The sequence below is a fragment of the Opisthorchis viverrini genome (genome assembly GCF_000715545.1).
Source record: "Opisthorchis viverrini unplaced genomic scaffold opera_v5_1, whole genome shotgun sequence".
NCBI lineage: Eukaryota > Metazoa > Platyhelminthes > Trematoda > Opisthorchiida > Opisthorchiidae > Opisthorchis > Opisthorchis viverrini.
Window position 1 is genome coordinate 1292353 of NW_008751657.1, and position 17524 is coordinate 1309876.

Below are 17524 nucleotides of genomic sequence, written 5' to 3' on the forward strand. Positions count from 1 at the left end.
ACACCTAAGCAATAGCCAAATTCAACCTCGCTTGTCAAGGTCTTTTCCTACTAGCGTGAACAGAGCAACATATGTGGATTTGCCATGCTTGATGGTGCATCGTAACCGGTTGTGCCGATTCAAGTGACTTAGTTTTATCCAGTATTTTTTTGGTATTTTATTTGAAGCTCGACAGATGTATTTTTATCACGTTCTACCGTGATCTAGTCCAGAGGGATAGGTTTCAAATTATTGCTCAGCAGTTGTCTTTCTATCACAGCTATGTGGACACGACACCGCAAATCAGTTGTCTTGAATTCTTTATTTCGGCATGAACCCTGGATACGGTTCATGGTCTGTTGCAACAGACATATTGACCACCAAGTAAAATTCAGAAAAAAACACTTTACTCCATAAGTTCACCCTTTGGAGTTGAATAAATTACTAGGAAAATACACCATCTCAAGGGTATGGACCTTGCCGGATGACAGGCTGCTCCGGAACCTGAGGCTTTCTCTAAATTTTAAATCGTTCAGCTGTAGCACCCTTTCGGTGCCTAGATGCTATGCCACTCACGAATAAGGCACGATGGCTGGGATACTGCCAGGTCGCCCAAGCCTAGACAGGAGAAGTTGAGAGGCAGAAATCGGGTTCAAACCATGGACCTTCCGGTGAGTCAATTCGTGCTCTAACCACTTGGTCCATCTCGCCTCAGACCTAAGGATTACCAACCAGAAAATTACCATCTGAAATCTTCGCTGAGTTACTGAGGTTGTAATTACACAGTCACAAAGTTTTTCTCTACTTATTTATTATGGTAACTGTAAGGGGACGCTCACTCACTCCAACCGATCTCTCGTTCACCACAAACCTCAATTGTCAGCGAAATTTGTAGAGGATTCCGACAATGGTCAATCATTAATTGACCACGAGCATTTATAACCCGAACAAATTTGCATCACACTTATAAGTCAGTGCGAAGCACAAAAATACATGCACTAAATTTGAGTTGGTCATTCTAACAAACAATGATGAGCAGCTAACAATGAACGAGTGAACAGTGAGAAACTCCGTAAGTTGCATATTTTGGCACCCCGGAGTGATTTGGCAGAATACACCCAACTGGTATGACAAGCAATAAGCGCATTCAGCTTTCCATCAAAAGTCTACTCCCTCAAGACTAAGGCGTCCTGACGCGGCAAAGGTCTGCAGCTGAAAGCATGCACAACCGACAGTTAGAACATGTGCAAACATGATCGTGTCCTGTATATGAGTGAAATTTCTTCCAAAATAATGTCTTTGGCCACATTCTAGAAGGGCTTCCATACTCAGATTAAATCAATATATCATCATATCACCTGCCTGATTTTGTCGTAAGCCAGAATGTTTTGCATTCTGGCTTAATCTGGTAGTCTTCATCGTTCTTCAAGTAAAGAAAGAGAGTTCTTCCACTTTTAAACAAAGTTTAGCTGCCTTCTAGTTTGTTATCACCATAAGCTAGTGTTTCCCCAAAGGGCCTCATGAAAAGGCGGGAAAAGCAGATTTTCGGAATGAAATTTTGGTACTGAGATTCTCTCATTCAGCTGAGATCCAAACACACAACCTTCCCTTACGGGAGTGCAGACAAAATGAACCACGTTTGGACAAATACTCATCTATACAAAAAATAAGGAATCTGATAAAATAACAAAACAAAATCAAATCAAATCGGAGACTATTACTGAAAGTTGGAATTGGGAGATGGCGGAAGTTGAAAACTACCAGTAGAGATGGGCTATTTTGACTTCGGTCTTTGTCGATGCACTATTTGTATCAAAGTGCGGACAAATGGAAATTTCTGACTGTGGTTTTCACCACCATTCACCTTAGTGAAAATTGAACGAAGAGGCGGTATTGGATGGGTAATGGCGCGACCGAAGGGGACGACAGAGCTGTGCATCTGTGCGTGAAGTAATGCATCTTCTATACGACTAGTGGGCAAGTTGGGGTGGTATATCTCTTCCGCATTCACAGGGTTTGGCTGTTTCGAAACAGGGAAAAACACAGCATAACAGTAGTGAGATACATTGAATGGAATAAAGTGCATGCATTCGGAATCCAAAACATCACATGGGATTTTATTGTTCCAAATGGGGAACGATGTGAACAGTGAGGGGAGGGTTTTTTGACTGGACAAATCAAGAATGACTCGAGTATTTGTCCGGTCCTTATCACACCCATCATACTTCTGTGTACATTCTGATCATCTTCGAAGTGCTTTGTGTCGTTAGTATAGACATTCAAAGTTGAACCAACGATGTGAAACTAACCAAACATAAACAGATTATTTACAGCTAAATCTAACTGTAGGAACATATCAAAATTAGTTGGTCCCGATAAAAAGTTAAATGAGGAAGTCCCTGACCAAAGTAAATGGAAAAGTCTACTTGTGAGATATAAATACGGAAAGAAATATATGGAAACTCGGAGGTAGATTCTTGCAGAAATATGTGATCCATTTATTGTGGGTTGCCGATGAGCTGCACATGACCGGTTAGTATACACTTCCTACCAAAATAGAGAAACACCTTTTACATTCTGGACCGAGTTCGTGCATGCCATGTCCATCAGATCCCATTACGTTTTGTAATAGTAATCTATTTCTAGAGTCCTGCTGTAGAGCTAAAACCGAGCATTACTTCAGGCTTCGCTAGGGTGAATACTTGTTTCTTCAGTATGACGATAATATAACAAATTTCGCCACACAGAGAAAGAAAATCACGGCGAGAAACACGTTTAGTTTAAACTTTTTTGGCTAACATTTACTAAGGCAAACAAGATTATCGTTGAGCCCTCATTGTGGTGTAAACGGTAACCGGATGATCAGAAGGAACCCCCTAATCGCGCTAACAGAAGGAATAAAAGGAACAGCTACAAGATAGGAAAAAGTTGTCTGCAGGAATTGGTCGATGTCTCAGAAAGGGTCTTCATGACATTAGGCTCAGATCGCCAGGTAACCTTGGCCATACATTCGAAGATCCCATGTCCACAAAATGCCCTTAAAATATAAGTATCTTTGGTAGTAATGACGAGATATTTTAGACCATATGCTCATAGCGCGACAACTGATTTTCCTGACAAATTTAGTTGGTAAATAGTTTATGGTCGGAAGCGACAAAGACCATTCTGAGCGGATTTAGCCAGATGAATTAGAGTTGCTATTCTGGTTTGACCACCCGAAAACCTGGACTTGCATAGGAGCCCATCATTTGTATGTTGACGCGCCGGTCGTATCCTAATACTGAACATCTCACAGATTTGTTACATCAAAACCCTCGTAACTCCCCATCGCACTCCTGAGTTGTACCCTCACGGAAACAGGGGTACAATCCTCCATACAGATGCTTTGTGTCATACACTACAGAATCGACCTCCAAAAAGATCAATCTTCTGGAAAATCTTCACTCCTGAGGTTGGAATAGAAACCTGCAGCCCTCCCAAGATCCAGAATTCCAATTTCTTATTAATATCCATAACGAAACCTCCAGATACGCCCACCGTAAAAAGGACCTTTGCTCAAAGTTGTTTGCACTGTGATCTGTCACCGGAGAACCGGAACACTTTACCATACGATGTGAATAGTTCTTACTGTAATTGGGTGCAGTATTGTCATGCAATCAGTGAGTCGATTAGAATGTAAGTAAACCTTCGTGAATTCTGAATAAAAGTTGGTGGTGCACTTGACCGGAGCGCTGCCTGACTTTACAGTAAGGTTCGCAATAATTCCATCAATATTCCCGGATATATTTCAGCAAAAAAGACCACAATTGCCAGACCGAGGGCAGAAGAAACTTCTACCATTTCCCAAACACCATTAAAACTACCGGGTACCATTGATTTATCGCGGATTGGTTTGAAGAAAAAAGGTTGGACAGAATCGAATCTCCTTGCTTGTCATCCCATTTCAACGAGGCAGTGATCTCTGTTTTGCCGCAGTTTTCAAGCACTCATTTGGCAAGCAAAGTAACCGATATGAAATACGAGCCGTTCAAAAAAGAGGACCTGGCAATAATGAACTCCGCGTATTGTATCTATGACGAAAATTTTAGACGCTAAGGTTTTCGCGTGTTGTAGTATCAATCCTGACACCAGAGACTTCATTTGAAGCTAACGCCGGAGTGGTTTTCACTCAGTTCGATGCTATGAAAGTACTGTTGGGAAACCCATTTAAAACCTAAGGGTTTTTATGTCTTCAGCGAGTGCAACTTTATATCCGTGTAAGCGATCTGCGCTAAAAACGTTCTGTTGCAATTGTTTCTCTGAGAAATGTCCCGAGTATTATCGCCAGTTTGTTGCACCGGGATGAACAGGAGTTTGGAGGTTATGTGCACTCTCGCAACCCAAACAGTCTATTTTATTATCATAGGACCGTGTGGCACAGCCACGTGCTTCTGTCTACTCCGGTTATTGCGAATGTTCCCACTGCGCAGTTCATTGCCGCTGAGACAATCGGTCCAAAAAACTCGCAATTAGTCTGCAGCGAAAATCAGTGAGACATACAGACAACGGAGTACGGCAAAATATCCGGATGTGGGAAATGGAAGGATCGATACGTGAATTTTTTTCAATCTGAAAACATGAAGATGACCGATAAGTCAATGTCTGTAGAACCTGGAAAAATCCCCTGGATATGACAGATGACCTCAGGATACCTGGTATGAAACTAACTCAGCAAGTCCTTGATACAGAGGTCAACAATAAAGCCCTCTATCGGGCACCAATTCCAGTGGTCGTACGAATGTGCTGAGCAATTTGCGGTCGGTTTTTTGTGAATAAATGACGGCAGGTGAACTCACTTATGGAAGGTGGTATTTTAGCAGCGCAACAGATAAATTAATCTATTATAATCAGCATGCAATTTTACACCCGTCATACATACAGGCACAACACCGTACGGCGTTTATCCTGAGTACCGATTGGTCTGCACGACAAAGGCAAATCAATTTAAAGTGGAGTCAGTTGAGAACAAGCGGTCTAAGTGGAATTCGACCAACAAACAACCGAAAAGCAGGTTTGTAAACTGGTAACCCGAACTGCACCGGTTAAAAACAGGATCAAACCAGAACAAAACAGTACCAAAAGCGAAAAATGGAATAACGTTTAGACGATAAACGAGAAATTCGCAAACAGCGCTGTCCACAAACCGAGGTCATTAGTTCTCGCGCACATTTACCACATTCGACCCAGAATAGCTTGAGCAGTGAGCTTTAGACTATGATCTGGGTGGACACCCGTCGGTCCGCTGAGTGGTTCTCCGCTTGAAATGCACGCATTGCTTTGTGAGCACCATTCGATTGTTTCACTAGTCCAACTCCGCAACTCTGACAACCATCCGAATAGTGAGGTCAGATGGCTATAGATACGAGCCAAGGATGTACGAGTTCTGTGATACTGCGTCAAATACTCCTCATGTTCGCATTCTTGCTCAAATGCTGCGTAAATTACAATAGATTTCCAACATAAGACAACAGGCGAGGTGCAAAGGTTGTTGGCGGAAGAACCGAATGACACTGCTATATTGTCCCAACGCTCAACAATTAGCTTACTAACCTAACTCTTTCCAGCATATTAAGAGAATCTCATTCGCATTTGTTCACCAAGTTAACGAGTATTTGCCTTGAATCAACAAACATTCGACGTATTGCATTTCCAGTCCTGCAGCGATGGGGAATATTAAGACTGTACAAAATCCGGATAACTCAAGCAGCCACAAAAGTGAATAAATAATTACAGAACTGGTGTAACTAGATATGATTTGTTTGAAGAAAGGTAGACCAGAAAGAAAGGGTTGGTTCTCGTTGTTTCAGTCACCAGCCATCACTTGCTAGGACCACTGATTCCGAACTAACTTTCTTCATAACTAAGCAGTTATGTACCGCTTTAGATGGATAAGTCGGTCACCTCAAACACCAGTAGGCTAAATGATTCGTACTGGACTTCATTTTAACATCATCATAAGTGGTGAGCACTTTTGAAAATGCGCAGAAATACCAGATAAAAATTCGCGACGGTCACACAAGTTCGCGAAGTTCTTTGTTGTCCTTGGTGGTCATGCCAGTCAGAATAACGTGAAAAGCAACAAACCTCAGTAAACTCCACCGAACGTTACTGGTTCACAGATAAGGAGCTAGTCCGAGCTCATAATTGGTGGGAACAGAGATCCATCTGAGTCTCGTGTTTTCAACCTAAGATTTGGATCATTCCACAAGATGTGCAGTAAACTGACCGCACCCAGGTTTTACCGTCTAATGATCAATTTGAGGATTAGAAATCACAAATTCCGGGGACCAGACCCACCTGATGAATCACAAACAAAACTGACCTCTAAAGGTTTGTCTGCGAGTTTTGTGCACTCTTCCCAATAAACAACCATTCATTAAAAAACATGAAAACTGGCTGAAGCTGAAGATTCTGTGAAATTGCGTTTTTTCTAAACACACTGAAGGAAAGACAGCGAACCTCATGCGCCGCCTGTCTTGAGAAGCCAGTTAATTCTCAACTACTTTTTTACTAAGAACAAGGCAGTTTAGAAGGAATTAAGTGCCAACTCTATGGGTTGTTGGCCGAAACTGAACGTGAATAATACTGCGGACTTACAGGAACGGCAAGTTGAGATTCTAGTGAAAAGTCATACCATGGCTGATTTTTTAGTCAAACAACTGTTGAAAAAAAAACAACTCCTCTAAGAGATAAAAGGTTCTTCCATCAGAATTTCAAAGCCCCCTAAAATGGCGACGAATTATTTTACGAAGGACCACAATACTGTGCACACGTGTCAGTCTCGTTGATGCGGCAGACATCTTTAACCATCACCGTATGCAACCGTTGGTGTTATGAACTCACTGGATGCAAAGCATTGGTCAGCTGCATATTAGGCCATGATTAGCCGGAAAAACGTATTATAGTAAAACATCTGAAAATATACAACCTACTAGGCTGACCCATACCACACAGTCCCTAGAGTGAAGTAACAAGACAGCGAATGTATATTCACAGACCAGCAAAAATGAAAGCTACGAGTTTGGAGTTCCTGATTCAATGTTTAAAGAATTCGCTCCTAATCTGTTTCAGTCACCCAACCTGTGCCGTTTTTGTGCTGTTTGGAGTTATTTGACCGCCAGTGTACTGTGATTACCACAATTCCGTTAGCCCCCTGACGAAGGAAGGCAGGCCCTTCACAAACATAAGGCAAAAATTAGGACAGTAAGCTGGCTGCAGTTTTTCAGAATGTGTACGAAAGGCCGAATTTCCCTGTTCTCAACGTAGAGCGATCGAAAGTTCCAGCCTAAACAGTGAGGTCCGAGTACTGTCAAGAATTGAACTTAACCAGGAGGCAGATGACTCAAGTTATTCAGCGGAGGAGGTTAGCAAGTTAACTCCTCGTCCCTGTCACATAACGAATTTTGAATTGGGGTTTGATCAACCGCCAGGCGTTCGGGAGAGAATTCGACGGTGGAATTAGTCAGTTAAGACATGTCAACCACCTACACCCTTTGGACCATGCTTGTTTTAGACATCACGATGACTCATCCTGTAGTTTGCATACGAATACGGTAAAAAGTGTCACCCCACATATGAATGTCAAACTCACTCCACAGGATGTCAGTCAGACCACGCCCTACCCTTGCACGACCTTATGTAAACTGCTTACAGGACAGCAATCCCACATTGCTATAGTCCATTCTTAAGCATTTTCACCACTTTTTACATTCAAGGTCATCCAAGCTGAAACGAGGACAGGATCAATCCATAAATATCGATCCGTCATGTGTAGCACAGGTCACTGTGCAAAAGTCATGTGATTCAACTGTTGATGAAGTTAAGTGACATGTACAGTTGCAGGTCGTGTAGATGAATTAGGTCCTCGTGAGTTCCGAACGTCCTGAAATTAGGAAATCCAAGTACACCAAGTAGCCTGAGCAGGAATTACGGATGGCCACCTTGTCCAGCTACTCACTTCGAAACGAGCACCTCAATAGCTGGCAGCATTGACAACACCCTTATTACACACTTTTGGCTATTAGCATCACGTTCCACGGAAATCAAAATGTCCTTTAACAACGTAGCATACAACAAGGCCATTTGCATACTACATCCGTACTGCATAAACTATATAGGGGTGTCATGCACGGTCTGCTGTAAATTAATATGTAATTGAACCTTGTACCAAGTCCAGTATAGAACCATCCTAAAAGTACACCGGAAACACGTATCAGTCTCTAGCAACCGGCAGGTCATCCAACCGGACACTGTGCAATAACGTAGGATGTTGTAGTTGTAGGCCGTATTCGGTCCGAAAATGCATCAAATGTATTGAGGATGTAGTCCTTACAACGTCTTGTAGTTACAGGAAGTTTAATAGAAGAGCTGCTTTTGAACGTAGGGACAAAACCATAGCCGCCAGGGGCAACAATGCAAGCATCCAGCGCGATAAAACTCGTCGGAATAAGAAAACACCAGGCTACGTAAAGTGAAGCAACTTAGTCGAAAAATTAGTGGCACTTTATCGATTGTTTGTAAGAAGCGGGATATGGTTAGCTAAAACGAAACTCATATATTTGAAATTCAGTGTTTAGGATTCTTTGGTTTGTCCACAGCTGCACTTTTGTGACCTTGTCTTTCACCTTTATCACAGAATTTTTTCAATGAGATTTCAGTCAAGTGGCATGGAGGGAAGCCATGCTTCCACGGGACAAAAAACATGGTTGGATAAAATTTCGTTAAACAAGGGCGTGATTGTATTAATGCAGATGCGCTAAAAATTGAGTGCGCATTCATAGACGTAGCGTAAGCAGAGTAACAGTGCACGGGCGGGCCGGCGAAATTTACACTAATCTGCATTCCCCGACCTGAACGTATCGAACAATGCACCGCGATGGGTTTGCGCCAAAGTGTTCCGCAGAGCACAAACCAACCAGGTTCCACATGAAATTCTAATTCTAATTAGTTAAAAGCTAATGAAGGTCGATTAGTAATAGAGCGCCAACGTTATGAAAGATTTCTTAAGGTTGCATAGATCAACTCTCCACCCTCAGCGATTTAGGAAACTGTAGCTTCTTGGTCGTGTAAGCAACGTAGAACGTGGCTGGCTGGCTTCACTAGCGACGAAGGTGGTGCCAACCGTGCACTTAGCTCCGGATTTCAATTCATATTTCAGCGGACTGAATCGTATATTACTCCATCCAAAATGGGACGTTTATCCCCTAAGTAAAAGTTATCTCTCAGTTCTGCCAAGATAACTGGCTGAGTACCCACAGGTAAGACGCTAAACGAGAGTAGATGTGGCATAGTAAGGTGGTAGAACTATGCTTGCACGAGTTAACATACGAGGTTGGAGTTGTGGACAACTACTACAGCTGAGACCAAACGCTGCTCCGCCGGTTGCTTTGGCAGCTTCATCTATAGCCCGGAATTTACTTGAAAATAGGCCGGGAACTGCGTCAGATATTTTGTTGAAGAAAACTGCTAATGAGGTTGCTGAAACCTCACTGGCTGCACACAACCCAAGAAAATATACTGCAATACCTAAAATATCGTATAAACGGAAACGAGGCGGTCTTTATGCGGCACATTCAGTTGAAGGGTATCATAAACAAGATATTCAGCTGGAATTAAGCTGAACCTACCGTTTAAACAAAACTGATGTCCGAATGAGTGTATTTTGCGTTTCAAATCGTCCACAGGACCAAGAACCGTAAAGAGCTATATTCTCTGAGTTCAATTCTATCATAAGTTAAAAACAAAATGGACCGCTCATATCGTTAGCACCCCTTTGATCAAAGACTTGCCACCGACATTCTCATGACAAAGACTCCTACTACTTTGTCCAAGCATTCGATATTGTCGACTCAAGGAATACACCTGGTGTGTCGTCAAACAGTTCATCTCTCTACGTTGGTAACAGGAAAGTCGTGCTAGCTTCATACACGGGTTGTGCACCAACAAAAGGATTCAGTCGAATGAACCAGTCAGTAAATTCAAGTAAGCTCCGAGTCACCTGCAGCAGTAATGTTTTATAGCATATGTGGACAGCAGCGCGTGTCCGTTAAATTCAAGTAATATACCGAGAGGTGTTATCACACCTCAGAAGAGTTACAAGGTCGTCACCGAAAATCTGGTAACGCCGACTGATTTGTGCAGCCAAGTGAAACGCAGTGCTTTGGTTCTCTGGCTGTTTTTCAAATGGTAGTGGAAAGTCACCTAGTTAGTTAGGTTCAGCCTCATCACACCTTTTACTGAACACGATCAAATTTCTTCATTTGAAAATGTGGTCTACTATCTGCAGTGTATTGTTTATACTAAAAATGTGACAGTGCTGTTACGCAGCACACTAAAAATCGTGACCATAGTATCAGCAAGAAACAAAACAACAAAACAGTGTGCAGTTTGTGATCGCTGTTCTTGAAGTAATCGGTCACATGCTACCCCCACGCTTGAACACAGTATACAGTAAGTATAAGGAATGAAATTTGACCGAATAACATTTCACAACCACGCTTTGATGCGGAACTAGTTTGACCCTGCTGTTCACAGTTTCATCGACTCAACTTGTTTAACCGGTACTCATCCCTCTAACCTGCCCCATACTCTACCGCAGCACAGAAGCGACTGCGCTGTGAATTTTTTTCAGAAAGTTGGTGTCTAGCCGGTGATAGAATACTGACTGCCAAGCCGATGGAAAATTGCAAAACGCTGATGGTATATGATACGAAAATGCTCGGTTTCCTGCTTCCTCTCAATTTACTCTACTAGATTTCCCATGATGTTCTGATAGTAACATGCGAAAAAAACTGTACAATCAAAACGTCAGTTCGGTATGCTTCAGAACTAAATGAGCACCAACTAGTTGACGTCTAATGCAAGATCCAGGTAGTGTCTTGGTGGCGATAAAAATGGTTCCACTCCCGGTTTCATTTTGGTGACCAATAGACATCACACTTGATCTTTACGTAAACGACAATGATATTGTCATAAAGGAAACTATTCACAAGGTTGCTGAAAACTCTCCGACAGCCCACGACTGGTTTTGCCCTTCTTGGGGGTCATCACGTAGGCGCACTCCCCGATGTTTCCGTCACCTTATGATCTATTCGAACCCAAATTGAACTGTTTTCGAGAAATACACTCATTTGCAAATTGATTTGGCTTTCACGGGAGACTCGATTGAATCCATCGTTTATGATGTCCTCCAACTGAATGTGTTGCACACAGGCCGCCTCATGATTCAGTTGGCACGATATTCGAGATATTGCAGTATATTTTCATAAAGGAAACTACTCCTACCTGATGAGCCTTAAGAAGGGCGAAACCGGTCTTGGGCTGTCGAAGAGTTTTCAGCAACTTTGTGAGTAGTTTCCTTCATGAAAATATACTGCGATATCTCGAATATCGTGCCAACTGAATCATGAGGCGGCCTGTGTGCAGCACATTCAGTTGGAGGACATCATAAACGAGGAATCAACTGAGTCTCCCGTGAAAACCAAAGTGATTTGCAAATGGGTGTATTTCTCGAAGACAATGATGTTACTTGCTTCCATGATGCGCACCCGAATCGTGGCGTAGTCAATAAAAATAGACAACCGAGACGAGACGTTCGTGTCTAGTTTTACACGGTGCATTTAAAGTACGAGCGACGAGAGGTAGGCTTCGCCACATCAGAAAAACGAACATTTCACGTGATCATGCAGTTAGCATGATAATTGTGGTACAACAGGTGGTTTTATCTGTCTCCCATCATATAGAGCTAAAGTCTTACAACGGAACACCGGAAAAAGGCTCCTCCGTCAACAGAGAAATAGTAGAGTTACTAAAATAAATGTTCGAGGGTGATGTGATATACTCGCTGCCATTTGTGGGCAGAACCGAACACTTGCACAAGTGCTTGCTTAATTGCCTCCACAATCCAGCGTGAACAAATCGTTCACGAACGTTGATAACCGATCGGAAAACTCGTCCGAAGAGGCTTCTGCGCAACCCTATTGAATCCCTAACTTTGCCCTGAAGCTTGCGGTGGTCATTTTTATTCATTCATGCTATCTGCCTGTCTACTCTGGTTTGCTCGCACTGTTTTGGGTCAACCCAGAAATGATTCTAATTTAAGCCAAAGATTACGCAACGACCTCTATGAATAACTTACACATGGTAAAATAATCGGAAGCTAACGAAAACAGCAGCATCTGACGCCCAAATCCGTATTTTTAAAGGGCTTACTCTCGATAGCAAAGTACCTAAGCTAAAACTGTCTGAATTTGCAGTGGGTACTACTTAGAAACTACGATTATAAAGCTCAGGAGAACAAATTTTGTGGGGCTTGCTCACGAAACCTGATTACTGGATTCCAGATCCAAGTTCTGATGTGGTCGATTTCCTTTACGGCCATTTGACCCTTCATGGGTTCTTTTCCAAAGATCGGCGTCATCAAAATGGAGGAATCCATCTGATCTGAAGGAATCCTACATAGATAGTTGTCATTCAACTAAAACTCAGAGAGAAAAGGACTTCGTCAAAAGGTGTTTGGTCCAAGGAAACCATGTCAAGGACAGACGTTAATCGCCATAGCGACTATGGGTAGGTGGTATCTCTCGAATCTCCTCGGAGCTCTTTTGAGTTGCCTATGGAAGTACAACAATATCGTTTGAAAAAAATTTGCGCTGCCCTTCTTACGAAGTCCTGAGTAGAGAGCAGACAAAGATGTGTAATCAACACAGTCATAGGACTTGGTCTAGACAAACAGTTACAAGTATTCAGACTCCACCATATGGACCACTACAACACGTCCGACGGGCTGACCCAATCTCGTTCCTAGTAAGTTCGAACTACTAAACTCGAACAAACACTAAAACTCGAACTAAACTCTCAGATGAGCTACTTTAGTAAGCCCGCTGTTCCACTAATCAGATGAACTCCTATTCAAGTAGGAGTACAGTGAATTTGGTTGTCCAATCTTATTTTCACACAGACTGTCACTTCTTCCGATAAGTCACCTCCACTTTTTCAACATGTTAACTGTACCATGCGCTATACTTTGACGACAACTCGGAGGCCAAATGGCACCCTAATTTTCGCCGCAATCTTAACAGCTCTCGTGACCAACAGCTAATTATAGCCTTGCTTAGCGGGTTATTCTGCACGTACTTTCCTTTCAACATAGCAGCCGGTGGCTGGACCAATTGGGGAATAGCAGGCAAGGAAAAAATGCAAACGCTATGCAAAAGTTAGACAGTGGCATTCTCCTCCGAGTAAATTTCAGCCTAACTCCTTAAATAGAAGCTAACTGTTTATTTGGAAATTCCTTGTCACCTCCAGCGGATAATCTCCGATTTTGAGCGGAATGCGGAGCTCTCCGCAACCGAAACCTCTTGATCCTTAGATGCTTATACGCCCTTCCAGTACATCAAAGTTAGACCATTTCCATAACTCGGTTTTACGCGGCGACCTCTCTGTATTTTATGGGTGGGTGCGGTGATAGTAGGAGTCCAACAAATTTGTAGCTGTTTCCGATGACGCAAAAACGAGGTCAACGCAAAATCATATTAGCCTAGCGTGGGGCATACACAGAAAACGATAATACTCTGTGACACATACAGGAACAAACTGCGTGCAAATTAGTCAGTTGCATGATTTTACTTCAGTTCTGCAACGCCCAGCGCTCGTACGTTCACAAAGTATTTCGAGTGTATCACTCCGATAAAACTTTACAGCGAAAAATTGGCGTCGGTTGGATAGCGTCTTACAAAATTGAGGCAAAACAAGAACAAAAGAGCCTAAAGAGCATCCACGTTGTTCTTAGGGTCTTAAATGTGGGAATTAACTGGTGAGTTCAGTGCTCCCCAACGCAAAACGATAAACGCACATGTTGATATCTCAAATAATTTAAATAAATTGCAAGTCAACAGTGAGTCTGATGCTAACTCCTTGAGACGCTTTCACGAAGTAAATGAAGCAGAAATCAAAGTTTTCGAATCAGATATTAATACAAATTTCTAACAAACGCTCCTTTTGAACAGGAAATCTTAATACAGATTTTTCTCAACAAAACTTGAGTCTTTACTAGGAAGATTCTAGTCCCATAAAATGAACGAAGATTCCGGTCGCAGAATAATCAGTTTCCGCGAAATGCACTCAATCTTACACCGGTTTCGTTTCAATGAGAGACTCAGCCGAATCCCGGCCGAATAACTCGTTTACGATATTTTTTAACTGAATGCACTGCAAAAGGGCCACCTAATGAGTAATATCCTAAACAAGAGAATTGACTGGGAATCATCTGAATCGTCCGTTGAAATCAATTTGATTTCCAAATGGGTGTGTTTTGAGGACCACGTCCAAGTAGGCTTCAAGCAAAACACATTGTTGAGAGAAATTCATGGATTGAGCCCATCTGATGAAACTCAAGAAAGGCAAAACAAGTCCTGCGCTTTCGGAAAGTATTCGGAAACCCTGTGAGAGGTCTGTCTCATTTATCAACATTATTCGTTTTGTCGTTCGTAGGCCGGCATTATTATTTTCTATCATGCCAAAATTAATTAATACCTGGACCTTATTGTGATGCATTAACGTTAGCTTGAAAAGAAAGCATTTTTCGATATGCTGAGTATGAAAATCGACGTGTGGTACCGAACATGGAACTATCGTCCGACTTTTGGTAGGTCTTTTCACTTCGTCAAAGGATATGCTCCTATGTGTCAAAGAATTACGGCGAAATAAAACCAATCAATCTTGCGTTCGGTGATACTACATTCAGTAGTTCAAGGTCTTGCCGTCACACCGAAATAATCTGGGGGAATTAACTAGCATTCCCTATTTACTTTTCAGTGACATCAAGAAGTCTGAACTTATGATCTAACCAGTTATGATCATCACGGTTAGTTGACTCTCAGTCAACTTTTAAATCCACTGCCAAGTTACTCTGGGTAGGCGGTTCAATGAAAGTGAGAACAGATGTGCTCGAGACGAACCAATGTTCTTCAATCAACAACTTTAACTTTCGGATAAGCTTGGATTCTTTGCGACCAGCTGCGCCTACTCAAATTATATTTAAAAAAACAACCGCTATCTGGTAATAAGATATGACAGTGATATCACAATCATTCTACATACTCATGAAAGCTATAATATCCTGAGATTATCACACATATCCAGTAGAGACTTGTGAGAGTTTCCTTTTTAAGTAAGCTTCTTAATGGTGTGACAATTCATTCCATGGGAGGACTAAGACAGTCGCTCAATCCTGACACCGATTTCAGTGTAGGAACTGCGCTTAGGTCCGGTTCTGCCGTGTACAGTTTACGGGTACAGGTAACTGAGAAACTGCGCTGTAGCATTCGGTGCGCAGTTCGCGTTTAACTCCGAGGCACCACTGTTGGCATAATGTCAAGTTCTCATAGGTTATCCCTAGGGTTGAATTGGATTCAAAAACTCTTTGGTCAGTGGTACCAGTGTCATGCGCAAATTTCTTTACGCCGAGGTATAATGCCACATGCCCTCTGCACAATACCATTCAATGATTTCGGTCATGGGTCGATCAGGAAACCCCATGTCAGTTATTACGGGTGAACGAACAACACGGAGGCAACGCGGGCACAAATTTATGTTCTAAGAGCTGGAAAAAACTTACTCCAGCTTGTCCACCGGCAGTTCGCACGAGTCTACATGTTTGCACATGCAGCTGCGCCCGCCTTACCGCAAGTCGCTTATGACTGGATCATTTGAACTTCGGTAACCTATCTCTTGATTTACCTAACAAGCCAAACCTATGTATGGCTTAATGGACTTAAAGTAAAAATGACGCTTCCTGAAACCACCAGATTTTTATCTCTACCTCGTAGTTTCGGTCTTCCTCAGCTTCGAAGATATCATTTTCTATTGCTCAGATAGGAGTTGGTTGCAAATGTGATCCGACTGCATGCGTTCCACATGGCCTAAGCATTACATGATTTCGAATTAAGATGCTCGTAATTCCATACAATTTAGCCTTCTGGCAACACATTCGCATAATTGTCCACAGATATTACAGCAAAATCAATCGAGATCCCAGATGGGTTCTTTAATACCCACTTGGAAGCTGCATTCTTCTTTTCAACTACAGTGGATTTTAACGTGTCATTTTCCTCAAACCAATATATCTTCAACCCATTGTCCACCTCCAGCCTGAAGGATGCGCTCTCATTTTAGTTCTAGCCCCCGTAGTTTTGGTTCCGACAGTCTCTTGAGCGTGACCTTCTGAAATTTCCATATAGCTTTCGAGTATTTTAACTGTGCGACATCTGGGCTCACAGTTCCACAATGATGCAGTTTTGCCGAGGTGAAGCGCACAGTTACTCGTACCAAAGAATGGTTTATGTTGCACCAAGTATGACACTACTTTGATGGATGGAAGGTCCTTGAAGCTTCTCTGTCGGACACCGACGGACAATAAGATGCCAGCGTCCGATTTCCGCGCGATTCCATGTGACTAACGAGGTGTTTTTCAGGATTGAACCACACAGTATCTGTATAAAGAAGGGTGGTGTTGATTATTTTCTGAAGGACTATATCATCTTCCAAGTTGCCGAATCCTAACCTATTCGTGTAGCAAAGCCCCCTTTCAAGAAAATATGATAGATGGTGAGTACCCATAGGTGACGCTGGACAGATGTGCGTAAACCCCATCGTTTTGCTGTTTAGAGTGAGTGCATGCGAGCGGATGAACGCAAACGTAGCAAATCTTTCAGCTGCAGCACCCATTCGGTGCCTAACTGCCATGCAAATTGAGGGTGGCACAAGGGCTAGGATACCGTCAGGTTCTCCAAGCTTTGATAGGAGCAGTAGAGATACTGGGGTTTAGTTCGGACTATTGTAAAACACCCTATCAGAAATTAGATTCAAGTTGCCATCGGTCTTTGTCTAGCAAACATTCTTGAGAAGGGGCTTCTAAAGGTCACATATTCAATTATCGATCTCACCGTTGGATTTGTTTTGAGATCCCTATGGAGAAAAATATGCAGCTGTCTTCAGGTTCATGGATTTTTGGCGCTTTTTCTACCTTGCCTAATTTGAAGCAGAAATGTTGATATAAATATGGTTCAGAGTTTAGTTATGATACGTTGTCTATGGTTTAGGCTTACCGAATGCTTATTCTGGACCAGTCCTTTCTGATTTGTCCTTTCGTGGAAAAATGTAGCCTCAGCATTATGACAGATATGGAAATGCTGGTCTCCTCGAGTAAATACCTTATCTTCTTTCCCTTTTTGGCCATGTCAAACAGTATAACTTCACCTCCAAACTGTCTCTATAATGATCATCCCCATGGTAGTGGTGTCCGTCTTATCATCGCTGACGTTTCTGAAAAGGTCAGACCCTTTCAGCACAATTTTCAGGGTCACTGTAAGACGATTGGCCCGGTTACCAAGATGGAATGGCGGATTTGAGCCTGACGTTTCTGGGTCAGACCCTTTCAGCACAATTTTCAGGGTCACTGTAAGACGATTGGCCCGGTTACCAAGATGGAATGGCGGATTTGAGTGAG

At 42.5% G+C, this 17524-nt stretch overlaps 1 protein-coding gene across 1 annotated transcript in view; it reads right to left on the reverse strand.

The window, feature by feature from the left end:
• Window positions 1–1536: 1536 nt before the first annotated feature.
• T265_00015 (hypothetical protein) overlaps window positions 1537–17524 on the reverse strand; it is a gene marked incomplete at both ends in the record, with an annotated part of 29335 nt that continues 13347 nt past the window's right edge. The window contains one exon of the mRNA XM_009163672.1: window positions 1537–1999. The remainder of the gene's footprint in view (window positions 2000–17524) is intronic.